The sequence below is a fragment of the Notechis scutatus genome, chromosome 4 (assembly GCF_049901735.1).
Source record: "Notechis scutatus isolate UNSWTSFEM ecotype Mainland chromosome 4, rNotScu1.2, whole genome shotgun sequence".
Classification (NCBI taxonomy): domain Eukaryota; kingdom Metazoa; phylum Chordata; class Lepidosauria; order Squamata; family Elapidae; genus Notechis; species Notechis scutatus.
The window spans coordinates 1,342,433-1,355,863 of NC_142012.1; the positions used below are offsets into that span (position 1 = coordinate 1,342,433).

Genomic DNA, 13,431 nt, shown 5'->3' on the forward strand with positions numbered 1-13,431 from the left:
TCCTGCCTTAGCCACGAAAGCTGGCTGGGTGACTTTGGGTCAATCACCAGGAGACGGTGAGTTCTAGTCCCGCATTGGGCATGAAAGCTGGCTGGCTGACTTTGGGCCAATCACCAGGAGACGGTGAGTTCTAGTCCTGCATTGGGCATGAAAGCTGGCTGGGTGACTTTGGGCCAATCACCAGGAGACGGTGAGTTCTAGTCCTGCCTTAGTCATGAAAGCTGGTTGGGTGACTTTGGGCCAATCACCAGGAGACGGGGAGTTCTAGTCCCAAATTAGGCATGAAAACTGGCTGGGTGACTTTGGGCCAATCACCAGGAGACTGGGAGTTCTAGTCCCGAATTAGGCAAGAAAACTGGCTGGGTGACTTTGGGCCAATCACCAGGAGACTGGGAGTTCTAGTCCCGAATTAGGCATGAAAACTGGCTGGGTGACTTTGGGCCAATCACCAGGAGACTGGGAGTTCTAGTCCCGAATTAGGCAAGAAAACTGGCTGGGTGACTTTGAGCCAATCACCAGGAGACACTGAGTTCTAGTCCTGAATTAGGCAAGAAAACTGGCTGGGTAATTTTGGCTCAATTACCAGGAGAGGGTGAGTTGTAGATCTGAAGGCTGGCTGGATGACTTGGGCCAAACACAGGGAGACAGTGAGTTCTAGTTCCCACCTTAGGCATGAAAGTTGGCTGGGTGAGTGATCGGGTTAGGTTTAGGGTTAGCACAAATAAGTTATACCCATGCACACACGCACTTTACCTTCATTCACCCTGACTGAGGGAAGCTAGTCATGCTTGACCCAGCCTCCCTCACAGGGTTGTTGTTCAGCGCAGAATGGCAGCCCTGCACATGCTATTTTGCTAACTTGCGTGCCCAAAGGGGGAAAAAAAGAAAGCAAAAGCAAAATATAAACCTAAGCGATAAACACCGTTGATTACAACAACGGCTTTTGGCACTCTGGAAAATCAACCATGGGCACCTCCTACCCCGTTCTTCCGTAGCCACAAGAAGTGGCTCTCTCTCTCTCACACACACACACATAGACACACACACACACACACACAAATGTACACGCAGAGACACCCAAAGCCAGCTGTCCCCTCCACGTAAGAACAATATCATCAAGCTGAGGATTTTTGCCTGAGATAAAAAATCTTCCACTCTCGCGAAGTGTTTTTGTGCGTGTTTGACATAAACTTGAGCATTTGCAGCTGGTTAGGTCTCACTTTCGGATCCTGCCCAGCGTTGTCTTTTCATGACCCAATGCATGAATAATGGAGTGTAAGGATAAAAACCTCACAGCCACCGAGGTGAGACCCAGACTAGGCTAACGGTCTCTCGCAGCCAGCAAGTTGCACGGAAGTGAGACCCAATGGCCAACCTGGGCCGTCTGGACCTCCCACCACTGGCATCAGAGGGCAGCTGGATACCAGCAGTGGGATTCAAATGATTTTAGTACCGGTTCTGTGGGTGTGGTTTGGTGGGCGTGGCAGGGGAAGGATATACTGCAAAATCCCCCTTCCCTCCCTATCCCACTAACCTGCTTTCCAGCTCCGTTCTCCTGGGCAGGGCAACCAAAGGAGACCCAGCCGATCAGCTGGGACTCAACGGGAGGCAGAGAAGAGATGGGGTTGGCGGGGCCAGTCAGAGGCGGGATTGGCCGGTTCTCCAGTACTACTCAAAATTTCCGCTACCGGTTCTGTAGAACCGGTCAGAACCGGCTGAATATACCACCTCCGCTAGACGTCCCTTCTGGATTGTGGAGAAGGTCCACGGCTCAGCCATGGAGCATCTTCTCAGCCCGCCGAAGCTCAAAGGTTCGAGTCCCGAGGCTACAAGGTCCAGCACATGAATTGGGCAACTATTTATTGTAATATTATTCAGTTGCTTCTCCGTGTTGTAAGCCGCCCGAAGTGCCTCTAGGTGAGATGAGCGTATATTAATTTAATAACAAATAAATAAACTATGATGAAGAGTCTTTTTCTTTCTTTCTTTCTGTCTTTTTCTTTCTTTTGTTCTTTCTTTCTCTTTCTCTCTTTTTTTTTTTATTTCTTTCTTTCTGCCTTTTTCTCTCTCTTTTTTCTCTCTTCCACTCTTTCTATATATTCCTGCCTCTTTTTCTTTTGTTTTTTTCCTTTCTTTCTCTTTCTTTATTTCTTTTTATATCTCCTTTCTTTCTCTTTCTTTTTTCTGTTTCTTAGCTTTCTTTTTCTTTCTCTTTTCTTTTTTCTTTCTTTCTTCTCTTCTTTTTCTTTCTTCTATTTCCTTCTGTTTCTCTCTTTCTCTTTCTTTCTCTCTTTTCTTTCTTTCTTTCTCTCTTTTCCTCTCTCTTTCTTTACTTCTTTCTTCCCTTTCTGTTTCTATTGCTCCCTTTCTCTCTCTTTTTTCCCTTTCCCTTTTTTCTCTCCATTTCTTTTTCTTTCCTCCTCTTTCTCTTTCTTTCTGTCTTTCTCTCTCTCTCTTTTCTTTCTTTCACTTTCTTTCCCTCCTTTTCTCTCTGTTTCTCTTTCTCTCTCTTTCTTCCCCCCTCTCTCTGTCTTTCTTTTTTCATTCTTTCTTTTTTCCACAAAAGAGAATGAATTTGGAAGAGAAACTCTCAGGATTGGTCTTAAAGATGAGAAATAATGCCTCTATATCTCGATAGCATTTCCATCTTTTAATTGGTAGATATATATTGTTGGGAAAGAGAGAAAGAGTTAGCTTTGATTGCTTCAATGGAGCAGCCATCGTGATTTCAAACATGCTGGCTTTTTCTTCCATTCTTTCCTGTTTTCCAATCTGGGCAATACTAAGATGTGTGGACTTCAACTCCCACAATTCCCCAGCCAGCCACATCTTAAAGTTGCAAAGATTGAAAGAAATTGAACATGACCCCCAAATGTTCAAAGAGGCGGACGCCACCCAGCAGAATTCTGGGAGTTGAAGTCCACTCATCTTTTTAAATTGCTGAGGTTGAGAAACACTGGACTAGTAGGGCCCTAAGGTAGAAACTAGGAGACGGTGAGTTCTAGTCCTGCCTTAGGCATGAAAGTCAGCTGGGTGACTCTGGGCCAATCACCAGGAGACGGTGAGTTCTAGTCCCGCCTTAGCAGGAAAGCCAGTGGACCTGGAGACGGTGAGTTCTAGTCCTGCCTTAGGCATGAAAGTCAGCTGGGTGACTCTGGGCCAATCACCAGGAGACGGTGAGTTCTAGTCCCGCTTTAGTCATGAAAGCCAGCTGGGTGACTCTGGGCCAATCACTAGGAGACGGTGAGTTCTAGTCCTGCCTTAGGCATGAAAGCCAGCTGGGTGACTCTGGGCCAATCACCAGGAGACGGTGAGTTCTAGTCCTGCCTTAGCTATGAAAGCCAGCTGGGTGACTCTGGGCCAATCACCAGGAGACGGTGAGTTCTAGTCCTGCCTTAGCAATGAAAGCCAGCTGGGTGACTCTGGGCCAATCACCAGGAGACGGTGAGTTCTAGTCCCGCATTAGACATGACAGCCGGCTGGGTGCCTTTGGGCCAATCAACAGGAGACGGTGAGTTCTAGTCCCGCCTTAGCTATGAAAGTCAGCTGGGTGACTCTGGGCCAATAACCAGGAGACGGTGAATTCTAGTCCGCCTTAGACATGAAAGCCAACTGGGTTACTCTGGGCCAATCACCAGGAGACGGTGAGTTCTAGTCGTGCCTTAGGAATAGAAATCGGCTGGGTGACTCTGGGCCAATCACCTGGAGATGGTGAGTTGTAGTCCTGCCTCAACAATGAAAGCCAGATGGGTGACTTTCAACCAATCACCAGGAGACGGTGAGTTCTAGTCCCGCCTTAGGCATGAAAGCTGGCTGGGTCACTCTGGGCCGATCCTTCCCTCTCAGCCCTAGCAAAAAGGCCAAAACAAACCATTTCAGATAACAGATAATCCGAGTTGGAAGGGACCTTGTAGGTCATCTAGTCCAACCCACCCCCTGCCCAAGCGGGAGACCCTACACCATTTCTGACAAATAGCAGTCCGATCTCTTTTTGGAAGTCTCAAGTGATGGCACTCCCAAAAACATTTCCAGAACAGCTAGGGTAATTTGATATCAAGGTAGCAAAATTACCAGCAGATTTTGCAGAGGTAGGAAGCTGACACCTGAGAATTCTGGGAGGTGCAATCCCAGCCTCTCGGCTCAGATGCAAATCTGCTCACCTGGAGTTGCCAGCAGGGAAAGATTCTCCATGCAGAACTGCTGGCATCAATCACCCAGACAGCAGCAGATTGAAATCCTGAGGGGCTGCAGAGGGGTGCCAGGCCGGTTTCAGCTTCTCTGCCAAGGGAGGGACGGAGGGAGGGAAGCAAGGGATTGAATGGAGGGGAGGGAGCAAAGGAGGCAAGTGAGGGAGGGAGGGAGGGAGGAAGGAAGGAAGGAAGGAAGGAAGGAAGGAAGGAAGGAAGAAGGTAGGATGGAAGGAAGGAAGGAAGGAAGGAAGGAAGGAAGGAAGGAAGGAAGGAAGGAAGGAAGGAAGGAAGGAAGGAAAGGAAGGAAGGAAGGAAATGGAGACGGAGGAAGGAGATAGAAAGGAAGGAAAAGAAGGGAAGGAAGGAAAAGGGAAGGAAGGAAGGAAGGAAGGAGAAAGAAGGAAGGAAGGAAGGAAGGAAGGAAGGAAGGAAGGAAGGAAGGAAGGAAGGTAGGATGGATGGAAGGAAGGAAGGAAGGAAGGAAGGAAGGAAGGAAGGAAGGAAGGAAGGAAGGAAGAAGGAAGGAAGGAAGGAAATGGAGACGGAGGAAGGAGATAGAGAAAGGAAGGAAAAGAAGGGAAGGAAGGAAAAGAGGAAGGAAAGGGGAGAGGAAGGAAGGGAGAAAGAAGGAAGGAAGGAAGGAAGGAAGGAAGGAAGGAAGGAAGGAAGGAAGGAAGGAAAAGAAGGAAGGAAATGGAACGGAGGAAGGAGATAGAGAAAGGAAGGAAAGAAGGGAAGGAAGGAAAAGAGGAAGGAAAGGAGAGGAAGGAAGGGAAAAGAAGGAAGGAAGGAAGGAAGGAAGGAAGGAAAGAGAAGGAAGGAAATGGAGACGGAGGAAGGAGATAGAGAAAGGAAGGAAAAGAAGGAAGGAAGGAAAGAGGAAGGAAAGGGAGAGGAAGGAAGGAAGAAAGAAGGAAGGAAGGAAGGAAGGAAGGAAGGAAGGAAGGAAGGAAGGAAAAGAGAAGGAAGGAAATGGAGACGGAGGAAGGAGATAGAGAAAGGAAGGAAAAGAAGGGAAGGAAGGAAAAGAGGAAGGAAAGGGAGAGGAAGGAAGGGAGAAAGAAGGAAGGAAGGAAGGAAGGAAGGAAGGAAGGAAGGAAGGAAGGAAGGAAGGAAAAGAGAAGGAAGGAAATGGAGACGGAGGAAGGAGATAGAGAAAGGAAGGAAAAGAAGGGAAGGAAGGAAAAGAGGAAGGAAAGGGAGAGGAAGGAAGGGAGAAAGAAGGAAGGAAGGAAGAAAACGGAGGGATAAAAGAAGGAAGGAGAGGGAGGATGGCAGGAAGGAACTGGGAAGGAAGGGAATAGAGAGGAAGGACAGGAGAGAGAGGAAGAACAGGAAAGAAATGGGAAGGAAGGAGAAAAAGTGAGAGAGAAAGGAGGGAGGAAAAGTAAAAAAAGAGGGAGTGACGGGGAGGAGATCAAGTGAGAGAGAAGGAGGAGGAGGGAGGGAAAGAAAGAAGAAAGGACAGAGAGAAAGAAGGAGGAAGGGAAAGAAAGGAGGTGGGAGGGACAGGAGGAGATCAAGTGAGAGAGAAGGAGGGAGGGAGGGAAAGAAAGAAGAAAGGACAGAGAGAAAGAAGGAGGAAGGGAAAGAAAGAAGGAGGGAGGGACGGAAGGAGATCAAGTGAGAGAGAAGAAGGGAGGAAGGGAAAGAAGGAAGGAAGGAAGGAGGGAGGGAGGAGGCAGCTTGGAAAAAGCGAAAGACGATTGTGTGGCCTTTCACCTGTAGCTCAGCCGGTGCAGATAGTGGCTTCCCTTTGTCCATTTAGAGCCAATTTTCAAGCTGTTGGTCAGAGATTAAATACGTGACTCTCTCGCACTGAAAAATTCCTGGAAATGTCAAAGGAATTAATTATCTCCCTAAAAATTGCCAGCTTTTAATGCGGTCACTCCAGCGATGGCTTTTGGCCGCGTGCATTGTTTGGCAACAATTTGCCTCAAATAATGCTTAGCACCATGTCAGGAATTTCACCTGCCGAATTGAACAACGAACCAGCTCCTAACAGCCTGGAAACCATCATCCAAGGTGAAGGGTCTAGTTGCTGCAAAGAAACCCCGCCCCAATCTATCAAACTATCCTAACAGACTGGTTTTAGGTGCAGAATATTGGAATTAAACGTTCCCAAAATTAAAAAGAAACACATGGGAGGCATAAAATTATCATTATCATTGTTATTATGTGTTCATTACACAGGAAACAAATTATTATTGTTGCCATTGTTGTTATTGTTATTATCTTTTATTCATTAAACATGAAATATATTGTTGTTGTTGTTGTTGTTATTATTATTTATTCATTAAACATGCAACTCAGTCAACTGAAGGTTCAAAAATGCATCACAAATACCAGTGACTGGTGCTAATGGTTGATACAGGTGGCTGCCAGCATCCTAGGTATCAGCCAAGTACCTTCTCAAGATGTACAATGTTCAGAGGAGTATAAGGTTTCCTGCCTGACCAGGGAGTTGGACTAGAAGACCTTCAAGGTCCCTTCCAACTCTGTTATTGTATTTTGTTCTATCCTAACCAATTCTATTCATCATCATCATCATCTTTCTGTTCCGTTCTATTCTATTCTAAATTCCATTCCGCTCCATTATTGTTCTGTTCTGTTCTGTTCTATTCTATTCCTTATTCTATTCCTTATTCTATTCTATTCCTTATTCTATTCTATTCCTTATTCTATTCTATTCTATTTTATTCTACTCTATTCTATTCAATTCTAAATTCCATTCCACTCCATTATTATTCTATTCTATTCTATTCTATTCTATTCTATTCTATTCTATTCTATTTTTTATTCTACTCTATTCTATTCTAAATTCCATTCCGCTCCATTATTGTTCTGTTCTATTCTATTCAATTCTAAATTCCTCATATTCTATTCCTTATTCTATTCTATTCCTTATTGTATTCCTTATTCTATTCTATTCTATTCTATTCTATTCTATTCCTTATTCTATCCTATTCTATTCCTTATTCTATTCTATGCTATTCCTTATACTATTCTTATTCTATTCCTTATTCTATTCTATTCTATTCTATTCCTTATTCTATTCTATTCCTTATTCTATTCTATTCTATTCTATTCTATTCTATTCTATTCTATTCTATTCTCTACTCTACTCTACTCTACTCTATTCTATTCCTTATTCTATTCCTTATTCTATTCCTTATTCTATTCTATTCTATTCTATTCTATTCTATTCTATTCTATTCTATTCTACTCTACTCTACTCTACTCTACTCTATTCTATTCTACCTTATTCTATTCCTTATTCTATTCTATTCCTTATTGTATTCCTTATTCTATTCTATTCTATTCTATTCTATTCTATTCTATTCTGTTCTGTTCTGTTCTGTTCTATTCTATTCTATTCTATTCTATTCTATTCTATTCATAAATACAAGTCAGTGGCCAAGCCTCCGACCTTGGGATCACATGACTGTGGGATGCCTCAAAAAAAAAACCACCCCAGCCACAAACCACAATTTTTCACCACCATGGCGGGACCTTCGAATGCTCCCCAATGAACTGCTGTAACTCGCCTCTTTCAGAAGTGCCACGGCAGTGACGTGGAATCATTGAATTCCTTCTGCCACAAATGGACCCCTTGAGCCCAGTAGACCGGGCCTTTCGCAATTGAGGGTGGTTCTCCCCCTCCTCCCCCAAAAAAACCCTCAAAATAATAACTGACAGGGTGCCAGGCCTCTGCCGAAGGAGGACCATGAGGAAATATATATACGTCCTGTCAGAAGTTTTGTCTCTGGGCCTCCATTTTTTTTCAGCCTTATCCTCTGAATCTTTGCTGACTTTAGCGGGAATTCTGCCTCCCTTTCAGCCTAAATCACATTTCCTTCTTCCCACGGAAAACGCACGGTTGAGTGACTCAAGGTTGAGCTTTCATGATTAGGCGTAATAAATTGGATCTTGCCTTGCTGAGGTCTTGTTTTTGGGTGGGAAGAAAAAAGGGAATTCACAACTGCGGGAAGAAGGCAAGGGGAGACAGGTAGTCCTCGGCTTATGACCACAATGGATGCCGGTAAGGGGGACGTTTGTTAAGCGAATTCTTTCCCCCATTTTTGGTCTACTTTCCTTGCCACGTTTCTTCTTTTTTTTTTTTTGTAAAAAAAAAAAAATTTTTATATACAAAAAATCCATTCCATTTCAATCGTGCATCGATTAGGTACATGTTTCAATTACTTAACCATTATTAATAATGTTCCTTTTTATCCAGCTTAACAACATAACAATAATTGTATTCCCATATATATATAGTATAAATGAAATCCAATATACCTAACAGGTAACAGATAATCAGAGTTGGAAGGGACCTTGTAGGTCATCTAGTCTAACCCCCTACCCAAGCAGGAGACCCTACACCATTTCTGATAAATGGCACTCCAATTTCTTCTTGAAGGTCTCAAGTGATGAAGCTCCCACAACTTCCGAGGGCAACTTCTGTTCCATGGGTGGATTGTTCTCACGGTCCTCCTTATTTCCAGGTTGAATCTCTCCTTGGTCAGTTTCCATCCGTTATTCCAGGTGGTTTAGAAAATAGCTTGACCCCCTTCCTCCTCTCTGTGGCAGCCCCTCAAATATTGGAAGACTGCTCTACTGCATCCCCTGGTCCTTCTCTTCTCTAGACTAGCCAGGCCCAGTTCCTGCAACCATTCGTCGTATGTTTTATCCTCCAGTCCCCTAATCATCCTGGTTGCTCTTCCCTGCACTTTTTCTAGAGTCTCAACATCTTTTTCATAGTGTGGTGACCAAAACTGGATGCTGTACTCTAGGTGTGGCCTTACTAAAGCTTTATAGAGTGGTATTAGTACCTCCTTTGATCTCGATTGTATCCCTCTGTTAATGCAATTTAGGATTGCATTGGCTTTTTTGGCTGCTGCTGCACACGGCTGGCTCCCATTTAGCTGGTTGTCCACTCAGACTCCAAGATCCCTCTGACAGTTCCTGCTATTGAGCCTGGTTTCACCCAGTCTATATGGGTCCTTTGGGTTTTTCTTGCCTGAGTGTAGGACTTTACTTTTCTCTACGTTGAATTTCATTTTGTTAGATATGGCCCAGGGTTCTAGTACCTATTACATTAATTTCTCTTATTGCTCTTCAGATTCTTCTTTTTCTTTAAATTTCTAGCGTCAACCTATTCATTTCTGCACATATTTTTTTTTTTCAATTATTTTTCCCTCCATCAGTATCTTATCACTCTTCCAGTTTGGGGCAAATACAATTTTAGCCGCAGTGAAGGGAATCACCGCAAGGCAACAAGTTTGTAAATCCGGCTTCCCAATAACTTGGCTGGTCAGACGATCACAAAAGAGGATCCCAGGATCGTGACAGCTGTCATAAGTATGAGTCGGCTGCCAAAAACTCACTTCACAAGTGACTGTGGGGCTGCTGCAACGGTTGTAAGTGTGAAAAACTGGTCACAAGTCACTTTTTTCAGTGCCTCTGTGACTTCAAATGGTCACTAAATGAACTGTTGTAAGTCGAGTATTATCTGTGGGTCAAGGGTTCTCCCCCCTCCCAGAACAAGAATAAGAATGGTCAGATTTTTGGAAAGTTCTCTCTTCCATTCATTTAGCCAAATCCATCACGTCTGCTTTGCTTTCTGAAGCTTCACAGGAGTTGCTGGAAGCTCCCGAGAAGTCACTAGAAGTTTCAGAGGTCATCCAAAGTTCCAGAAAAGTCATTGGAAGGTCCAGAAGTCAGCTGAAGTTCAAGAGAAGTCACCAGAAGGTCCAGAGATCATTGGAAACTCCTGAGAAGTCACTAGAAGTTTCAGAGGTCATCCAAAGTTCCAGAAAAGTCATTGGAAGGTCCAGAGGTCAGCTGAAATTCAAGAGAAGTCACCAGAAGGTCCAGAGATCATTGGAAACTCCTGAGAAGTCACTAGAAGTTTCAGAGGTCATTGGAAGGTCCAGAAGCTGAAGTTCAAGAGAAGTCACCAGAAGGTCCAGAGATCATTGGAAACTCCCGAGAAGTCACCAGAAGTTTCAGAGGTCATCCAAAGTTCCAGAAAAGTCATTGGAAGGTCCAGAGGTCAGCTGAAATTCAGAGAAGTCACCAGAAGGTCCAGAGATCATTGGAAACTCCTGAGAAGTCACTAGAAGTTTCAGAGGTCATCCAAAGTTCCAGAAAAGTCATTGGAAGGTCCAGAGGTCAGCTGAAGTTCAAGAGAAGTCACCAGAAGGTCCAGAGATCATTGGAAACTCCCGAGAAGTCACCAGAAGTTTCAGAGGTCATCCAAAGTTCCAGAAAAGTCATCGGAAGGTCCAGAAGTCAGCTGAAGTTCAAGAGAAGTCACCAGAAGGTCCAGAGATCATTGGAAACTCCTGAGAAGTCACTAGAAGTTTCAGAGGTCATCCAAAGTTCCAGAAAAGACATTAGAAGGTCCAGAGGTCAGCTGAAGTTCAAGAGAAGTCACCAGAAGGTCCAGAGATCATTGGAAACTCCTGAGAAGTCATAGAAGTTTCAGAGGTCATCCAAAGTTCAGAAAAGTCATTGGAAGGTCAGAGGTCAGCTGAAATTCAAGAGAAGTCACCAGAAGGTCCAGAGATCATTGGAAACTCCTGAGAAGTCACTCAGAGTGTCATCCAAAGTCCAGAAAAGTCATTGAAGGTCAGCAGGAGTTCAAGAGAAGTCACCAGAAGGTCTCAGAGATCATTGAAACCGTCACGAGTTTCAGAGGTCATCAGTTCAAAGTCATGAGGTCAGAGAAGTCACCAGAAGTCAATCATTGAAACTCCTGAGAAGTCACCAGAAGTTTCGAGGTCATCAAAGTTCCAGAAAAGACATTGGAAGGTCAGAAGTCAGCTGAAGTTCAAGGAAGTCACCAGAGGTCCAGAGATCATTGGAAACTCCGGAAATCACTAGAAGTTTCAGAGGTCATCCAAAGTTCCAGAAAAGACATTAGAAGGTCCAGAGATCAGCTGAAGTTCAAGAAAGTCACCAGGACATTATCAGATGCTCCTGAGAAGTCACCAGAAGGACCAGGGAAGTCATCAGCAGGTCCAAAGATCAGCAGGAGTTCAAGAGAAGTCACCAGAAGGCTACAAGGTCCAGAGAAGTCATCAGATGCTCCTGAAACCTCTGGACCAGAAGGTCCAGAGATCATTGGAAGCTCCTGAGAAGTCACCAGAAGCTTTAGATACTCTCAAAAAGTCACTAGAAGATCCAGAGGTCATCAGAAAATCCAAAGAAGTCATCAGATCCTCCAGAGATCACCAGAAGCTTCATAGATCATTGAAAGCCCCAGAAGAGTCACCAGAGTCTTCAGTGGTCACCAGAAGCCACCAGAAGTTCCAGACAAATTATCAGCAGTTTGGATGACTGTGAGCCAATAACTAGGAGATGGTGAGTTCTATTCCCACCTTTGGCATGAGAATTGGCTAGGTGACTTTGGGCAAAATCACCAGGAGACGGTGAGTTCTAGTCCTGCCTCAGGCATGAAAGTTAGCTGAGTGCTTTTGGGCCATTGACCAGGAGATGGTGAGTTCTAGTGCCGCCTTAGGCATGCAAGTCAGTTGGGTGACTTTGGGCCAATCACTAGGAGACGGTGAGTTCTAGTCCTAACTCAGTCATGAAAGCCAACTGGGTGACTTTGGGCCTGTCTCTCTCTCTCTCTCTCTCTCTCTCTCTCTCTCTCTCTCTCTCTCTCTCTCTCTCTCTCTCTCAGCCCAACCCACCTCACAGGGTTGTTGTTATGGGGAAAATAGGAGAAGGGAGGAATAGAAGTTCACTGAATTATTTATAAAAATACAGGTAATCGTCGACTTACAACAGTGTGTTACAACAGTACTGAAAATAGCCACTTGTGACCTTTTTTCTAGATATGACCATTGATTGCAGCATCCCCGTAGTCACGCAATCCAAATTCAGATGCTTGGCAAATGATTCCATTTATGACGGGATCACTGTGTGATCTCCTTTTGCAACCTTTTGACATGCAAAATCAATGGGGAAGCCAGATTCACTCAATCACCATGTTCCTAAGCGAAACAACGGCGGTGATTCGCTTAACAACGGTGCTCGGAAAAGGTCATAAAATGAACCCCAAAGTCTTGCTTAGCACCAGAAATTTGGGGCTGAATTCTGGGCCCTACTTTGAAGATGACCTGTTATAATGGCAGTATCAGGATTCCGGTAGTTCCCCCCATTTAAATCCTGAGTCTCGAGCCAAACTTCCAAAACTTTAAACAGGATTTATTGGGAGTTAACATGTCAGCACTGCCTGGGTGCAGCCGACTCTGAGACACATCATTCATTGTCACCCTTGACCCTGGTTTTCTCTCCACCCCCTGGTTGTATCATAATTCATATCCTCCAATGGGACACCTCCGTAGCCCAGAGTCATCAATCACGCTCTCCAGTTAGAATTTTGCCCTGCAGAAACTTCAGTCACCTAGTGACTATCTTTGAAAACATTTACGGAATTTTCGGTTTTGTAAGCTGCTGCCCTGCTCCTCCCTCCCTTTCTCTTGACAACTCTAAAAAGGAATATGTTATGAGTTGACAAGGCAGGATATAAATAAATGCAAAATAAAAATAAGAATAAGAATCTTGCAAGCTCTCCAACTCACACGCCACCATCTTCGTCCCAGATTCTCAAGTGGTTCAGGGGGAAAACAGAACCAGGTCCAGATGTGTGATGACCCGGAGTGTAACACAAATGTCACAAAATCCAAAATGTAAATAAATGTCCTTTAATGCCTCCAACCTGGCCCCATTGTTCAATAATACTCAGTTGGAGATAAAACATATTCAAAAATAATCTTCAAAAGGAAGCAATACAGTCCGAACTTGATGAGCAGATAGAGGTGAAATAAAAAAACCAAAACAAACTACAATGAAGGAATTTCCACAACGGACCAGGATAAGGAATTACCAACTTCAAGGAGATAACAAGGCACAGTCTGTTGGAAGGACGCCAACCAAGATAACTTCAGCCCAAAATAAAACATGCTTCTGGCAACACTGTGTTGTAATTATCTCTTTTATATACTATTCTCCCCAGCTGCAACCAATGAGGGGATCGTGGCCGCTTCCTCTCTCGTAAACCAAGTTGTTTCCTCCTCTGTTCCTCCCTGCGTGTCCTAGGATGCAGAGGGGATGGGCCTGGTTCTTCCTCTGACTGTTCACCCAGCCTCTGCCCTTCCCCAGCCTCCTCCACCACCTCCGGAGCCACACCTCCACTCCCTGTCGGCTGTTCCTCCTCTCCCTCAGAGTC

At 44.6% G+C, this 13,431-nt stretch overlaps 1 pseudogene; it reads right to left on the minus strand.

Moving 5' to 3' along the window:
- LOC148130625 (uncharacterized) overlaps positions 1 to 13,431 on the minus strand; it is a 35,798-nt pseudogene that overhangs the window by 20,089 nt on the left and 2,278 nt on the right.